This window comes from Pinus tabuliformis, chromosome 4_1, assembly GCF_031772625.1.
Source record: "Pinus tabuliformis cultivar Carrire ecotype Pingquan chromosome 4_1, CPIR1, whole genome shotgun sequence".
In the NCBI taxonomy this organism is placed as follows: Eukaryota; Viridiplantae; Streptophyta; class Pinopsida; order Pinales; family Pinaceae; genus Pinus; species Pinus tabuliformis.
This window is the reverse complement of record NC_142303.1, coordinates 102,067,193-102,074,094: the sequence shown is the minus strand read 5'-3', so window position 1 is coordinate 102,074,094 and position 6,902 is coordinate 102,067,193.

The following is a 6,902-nucleotide window of genomic DNA, read 5'->3' as shown; positions in this document are numbered from 1 at the left end:
CAACATGTTTGAAACCTTTTCTTCTGGGAACTATTGTTTTTGCAAATATTTTACCTTGAATCAATTCGTCTCAGCATGCATTCAAGTTAGTTAGAATGGAATCACATAGGTTTCAACAGTTTAGCCTAGTCGGTTGTCTCATTAGTCAGGACTTATGAGATGTATGTTAAAAGACTGAAACCTGCTTATGTTAAGGTGAATTTGTGCTGAAAACAATTTTCAATACTCATGGATCAGACCTTGATCCGAAGAAACTTGTGGGTTAATGGAAACTCATGATCACAGATATAACTGAAAAAGGGAAAAGGAAACCCTCCTATTGAACGATTTCCTCTGCGAAGTTTTTCTCAAGCTCTTGTCAAATACAAGGCAAACTCTTACATTCCAGCTTAACAGAGTTCTTCGCAGAACTGAGGTTTTAAACATTTTGTTCGTAACTGACAGGAAAAATATCTTGAAGATGGATCACTTTCAGCTGCATAATTTTTTTAGTGTCTTGTACTCTAAATTTGGAGTATGAGGGAAAATATTCCTTGCTCATTAAATAAAGCCTCATCTGTGACTCCGTCGGTAACAACCACTCTTTAGAAGGTAGGCCCCGATATAAATACCAACATTTTGAAAGAGAGTCTAAAATCCTGAAAGGCTCTAAAGGATCATAGTGTACAACGGTGACTTCCCCACAAAGATTAGTCTTGCACATTACACAAGACTTGATCGAAGGATTTTCTGCGTAATGAAAAAGGCAATATGGGAGATTCCAATCACGTTCCAAGGCATTTTTTAAAATGTGGATGTGACACAAGGTTGTTGTGGAACGTGCTGTTTGTATATTTTAACACACTAACACTTTACAACAATGAACTAACAATATTCATGATGAAAATAGCAATAGGGAAGATTTATCTGCATAATGAAAAAGACAATATGGGAGATTCCAATCATGTTCCAAGGCATTTTTTAAAATGTGGACGTGACAAAAGGTTGTTGTGGAAGGTGTTGTTTGTATATGGGAAATTTCTTGATCATTGTGTATAATCCTAATGTTGATAGCTATGTCTACTAAGTGGTTCCAGTTAATGGGGCATTGATTTGAGTGGTCAATATATTTTTTGAAATTACCATATCTTATAACTCATTGTTTGAAATTACCACTCCTCAAACTATCAAGATAGAAGGACATATCAAGAAGAAAAATGTTCAAGAAGTGAAAGATCACATCGAGCATCAAGAAATGAATCCGACCATATCTTGTAAAGGATTGGAAGAAATTACCACTCCTCAAACTCTAGAGATAGAAGGACATATCAAGAAGAAAAAGGTTCAAGCAGTGAAAGATCACATCGAGCATCAACAACAAGTTCTCCAACTTTTAAAGGATAACGCCACTTCGGTGCAAAATCAAACGAAACAACAGGTAGATAAACATCGTAGTGAAAAATGTTTTGATGTAGGTGATTGGGTATTTTTACTACTACATATCAAGCAAGCTATTTATGAGAAGGAAATGTTAGCAATACTACATGCACTTAAAAAATGACGACCTTACCGAATGGGAAGACTCTTCAAGGGTGAGGATGTGGAAGCATTGTTTTGTGCTATTTATATTATCCAACTAGATTGGATAAACGAAGCAAGGGATGAATGGAAGAAGGACGAAGAAGTATGGCCACTTATTCAAAAGTTGCAAAAGATCCCAATTCAAACAATATTGCCAAAAATTGAAGAGGAAGGAAAAATCATGTTGGAACCTGGAGCAGTCACAGAAACAAGAACCCGACAGCTACGAAATCGATCAATTTCAGAGTATCTCATCAAGTGGAAGAACTTACCCGCTGAAGATTCCACATGGGAGGACAAGAATTTTATACAGAAGCATCAATAACTACTCAAGCGTTGAGGACAACGCTTTTTGAAGGAGAGGGGCATGTTAGGCCCCTATACTACTAGTGTAACCCCTTATTGTTATTAGTATAACCCACTTATTATATTGATGTACCCATGTAGTGCCCATATTGTTACTATTGTGCTCCATAGAAGCCCACTATTGTTATTATTGTGCCCTTACATTATTATTGTTATGTCGGCTCTGATTATGTTATGACCCCTTAGACTCCTATATATAGAAAGGAGGTCTTTTCATTTGTATCATCCAAGAATTGTTCATTTATGTAATGTAAAGGAGGTTGCCCCCTCGAAGAGGCTGAATTCTAAGGCGTTGATCTTTCTTTTCTATCTTTTCTTGAGCTGGTTTCATAACAGTTGGATCAACAACTTCAACAGGGGGATTTTCCAAGTAATAGGTTGCATGTATGATTTCCTAGCAAAGGTGTGATGCATGGTACATGCATTTGTTTATTAGGTTCATTTTTTGTCATTGGCATGGATTTTGTCGGGTTTGACAATGGTTTCAGCCTTTCCTTGCCATTTCCTGGATAACAATAGTTTGATGAGATTCATTTTCTAGTTGAGCTTTGGATTTTTAGAAGTTTTTGGATTCAAGTGAGGTGGTCTGAGGAAAATTCCCAAGAGTTGGGGGTGGAGATTTTTTTTCTCTAGGAAGCCCTCAGTAGGTGGGCAGAGACAGTAAAGGAATTTTGAGGCATCTAAGCTTATATTGGTTTTGTGATCTCTTGATTGGTTTTGGCGAGTGTCGTGATAGTTTAAGGGTGCAACTAGTTTAACCTCTGGATTCCCTTGGTTGTTTATGTCTTAGATTATCTCATAAGATCCCACATTCATGCTTTGAATATTGCATAGGGGTGATTAGATGAAATAAAGATTCGGTTCAACTCAATTTATAGTTGAGTGGTACGTGGAAGTCTCTACTTGGTTGGCTTTTTCATAAGTTAATAAGAGTTAGTTTTCTATTGTACTCTATGAGAATTTGTACTTCTTATTATGTTGCTTTGATGTTTGTTCTAGCATGGTTACTATTCTCTTTATATGTTGGTTATAAGCATGATTTATGATGTGTACCATATATGGCTCTTGTCAATAATTGTTTAGTTAGTGATTGGTTGATGAATGCATAGAATAATAAGTGTTGTTGTAGTTATGTGGAGAGGGTATAGAGCCTTCTTGGGTATTCTCATATGAATCTCAAACTAATATGATCAGATATGCATTCATGACTTGTAACTAGCATGTTTTCCATGTGTTTGACTAAATGTCTTTTATGGACTAGGCATGTCGTGGGTCAGTTCTTGTTCAAGTTTTGTATGCAAATATTTGTCATTATGTAATTTATCATTATGAGAAGTTACATGCAGTTCTAGGCAGTGGTCTAGAGGTTGGCCTAAAAGTTGCTCAAATCTTGGGACCCCACCCTCTAAACTGGAGATTTTTGGCTATAATCACATGGAGGCAGTGTTTTGCAAGTGGTTGGAGGCCTATAACTTAACCCATGCCTTGTCATCCATGCGGTTGTGGGCTTAGGGTAGTGGAAAAGAGTGCAAGCTCAGGGTTTGGTCAACTAGGGTGGTTCTTTGGCCCCTGAGTGTCGTGTATCCCTAAAGGGCATTGTGAGTTTCCAGTTTGTTAGCTCCACTTCCATAACTATAGCTTGGAGGTCGGGTCATGTCATAGTAACTCTGTGTTTCATGTTTACCCTAGCAGGCCTGTGAAATTGGGTAAATGTGGGAGGGGGTGGTTAGAAATTGGTATCAGATATTCCAGGTTCAAACACTTGTATTGGATGGGTGAGATGTAATTATTATGCATGCATGTCAGTGGTCAATGTGTTTGTTATGCATGCATTGTGGTGGCTATGGTTTTCATGTATCGAGTCGATGTTACAGTGCATGCTATTGATGGGTTGATATGTTGGTGTCAATATATATCTATATATATATATATATATATATATATATATATATATATATATATATATATACATACACCTAATTTGGACTAATATGTGCAGATGAGATAGCCTCCCTTGAACTTCACTAAGGTACGTTTTATTATGTTTATATTTGGTCATCTAACATGGTATGTTTGCAAGAGATAGAGGATCAAAGATAACAAATAGAATGGTGGATTACAATTCACATGAATCTCCTTATAGATCAGATGAGCAACCAAGAGATGAGTACTCTCTTAACATAGCGAATCCTTGAGAAATTTAAAGGAAGATATCAAAAGTTTCAAGATGGATAGTGACTGAATAATTCAATCACAGGAAAGACTTTCCAGGGCATAGGAAAAATAGACAAAGGTCAATGTAGTGATCCTTCAGCTTTTATTAGATTTGTAGAGACAGAGACATCCACGGATCAGTTATGGATAGGAGGATAGGACTAGTGGGACATATGGCAGTAGATCTCGATCAGGGCACATGTTGGATAAGGATGATATGGCCAGAGGTGGTAGAAGGATGGATACACCTTACAAAAGAGGTAGTGTTTATGGGTTCTATTCTATTTATGGTGTAGATAGACATCATGGTCATCATAGTTATGATCCTTATAGGAGGAGTGGGAGGGGATACTTTCTAGATGAGTTCAAGAAGGATAAACCTCCTACATTCAATGGAGAGTTAAAGATACCGAAAGATGTGGAAGCATGGTTGCCTGGGATGAAGAAGTTCTTCGAGCTACATGATTATATAGAGAACATCAAAGCCATGATAGATATTTTCAGTCTTAAAGGAAAAGTAGACATTTGGTGGGAAGATGTGAACCGTGTCAAAGGCATCAAGACAGATGAGTTGAGTTGGCATGAATTCAAGAGACTTTTTAGAAATAAGTATTTATCAAAGAGGTGTTAGAAAATTATATATTAAGGAGCAATGGAACACATAAAATATTGCAGAAATATAAACACAGAAAATGCATAAAATAAGAGAGACACAGATATACGTGGTTCACCCAATTTGTGCTACGTCCACGAAGAAATAGTCATTCCTTCCTTTTATATTATCCAGTAAACTGAAGAGATACAACCTACAACAGATCCACTATAATTCCCTCTTCTCTCTCGCTCAATCTCCTCTCTCTTCTCCCTCAGAATACAGATCTACATAGACGCAATACAATTCCATCATATATGGCGAGGGGTTGCGTTCTAGGGAAAAAAAACCCATAATTAAACATAATTTCTACCGTTAGATCTCCACCTAATGAATGGCCTATATTGACTACGAAATTACAACATTTTATAAGGTAATTTTACATCCATTTTTAGCTTCATGAGCGCTGCCCTCAATTCCCCCACTAGGGGGGCTCCCAAAGGTCGCAGCCACCCCCCCTGGACCCCCCCTGTAGCGAATATTTTACGGGTGTCATTGCCACCCCATTACGAACTGGGGTCCAATGCAGCGATGCCTTTGAATACAAAATATAATCAGGCTCCACTCCCAACAATCTCCCACTTGGAGACTGATTATAGCAACTCCACCGCTGCTTCATTTGCTAGGTAGGTCATTTCCCTATTTTCCATGAGATGTCTAGGTAGGTCATTTCCCTATTTTCTTATCTATTATTATATCCTAATGATCAATGTGTAGATGAGGTCATTTTTGGGTTTTTGTTAGTCTTTTCTTGTGGTGAAAAACCATCTATTATGCTCAATAACAGTTAGTTTTTCCTTATACAATTCATGATAAGTTTTTAAAGTTCAACGTTGAAGGTTCATTCAAGAATCAATTAGATTTGATTTACCTATTCTTATATCATCAGTAAAAAAAGGTTCAAGTTTCCCTTGCATAAATTGGATGCTAAAGGAAAACCATAGTCAATGATCCATTGGACCTCATTAGTGAGATAAATCTCTGAAGAAATTTATTTCATTGATTTTGTCAATCAATTTTTGTGTATGGATATATGTTTGTTAAATAGTGATGTAGTTCCCAAAGTTTCAACACAAATCAAGAGGATTTTTCATTTGAGTGAGTAGTCTAAAGTTGTAGACTGGTATTTATACCATAATTTCACTGAAATCGGGATTTATGGCTGTGAGCTTCCACCTTACAATTTTTCAGTGTTCCTCCCCATGAGGATTTTTGCACTTGAATATATCACGCAAATGATGAACATCGATGATGTCCATTTTTTTTTCCAGAAAACAAAAGGCTAAATTCAAACTAAAAGCCCAAGTTGGTCCATTCATAGTCAACACGAGAGCTACAAAGAAATAAGTCAATGAGTTATTGAAGAAGATGAAGTTTAGATTAATTTTTTGTTGACCATATGATCCATTAGGACTTATATCATCAATGAGAGTTGGTCAAAAGTCTGCACCATATGTGCACATTGCAAAACCTAAGATTGAACAATACGCCAACAAAGAAGAATGAGAAGAGAATACACTACAAGAAGTTTAAGAGCTATTTTCCAGTCAGACAACACTGGAAACTCCAATGGTGATAGAAAAATAATTGAAGAGACCAAGAGACATTCCATCTCCAACAACATCTGAGTTACATAAGGCATTATTTAAGGTGTTTAAGAGGAGGAAAACCATAAATGTTGAAGAAGAATCCTCAAAATCTCAAACTTCTAAGGAACCTACTATAGTTATATTTTAAGGAGAATATGAATTTTCATTTCAACAGATTGAAGAAACGACAATATATTATCCTTCTTCTCCTTCTTCTTCAAGGAAGAAGAGTATTTTTACAAGGTTCTTAGAGATGAAGAAGAAAAATGAAGCACTAAAAAAATCTACATATGCAAAGTTCTGGAAACAACCTTCCACAACTCAAACTAGGTTACATTCTATCTTAGACAGTGAAAGAGACAGTTCCAATTAGCATTTTTTAAACCAAAGGTCCATGTGCCCAAGAGCGTTGATGATTACAAAACCTATGTGTTATCATTTGACACCAAACGTATACATCCTATTGATCAAATTTATCTTCAAAATAAAGCAAGATAAATGATATATATATGTTTGACAAG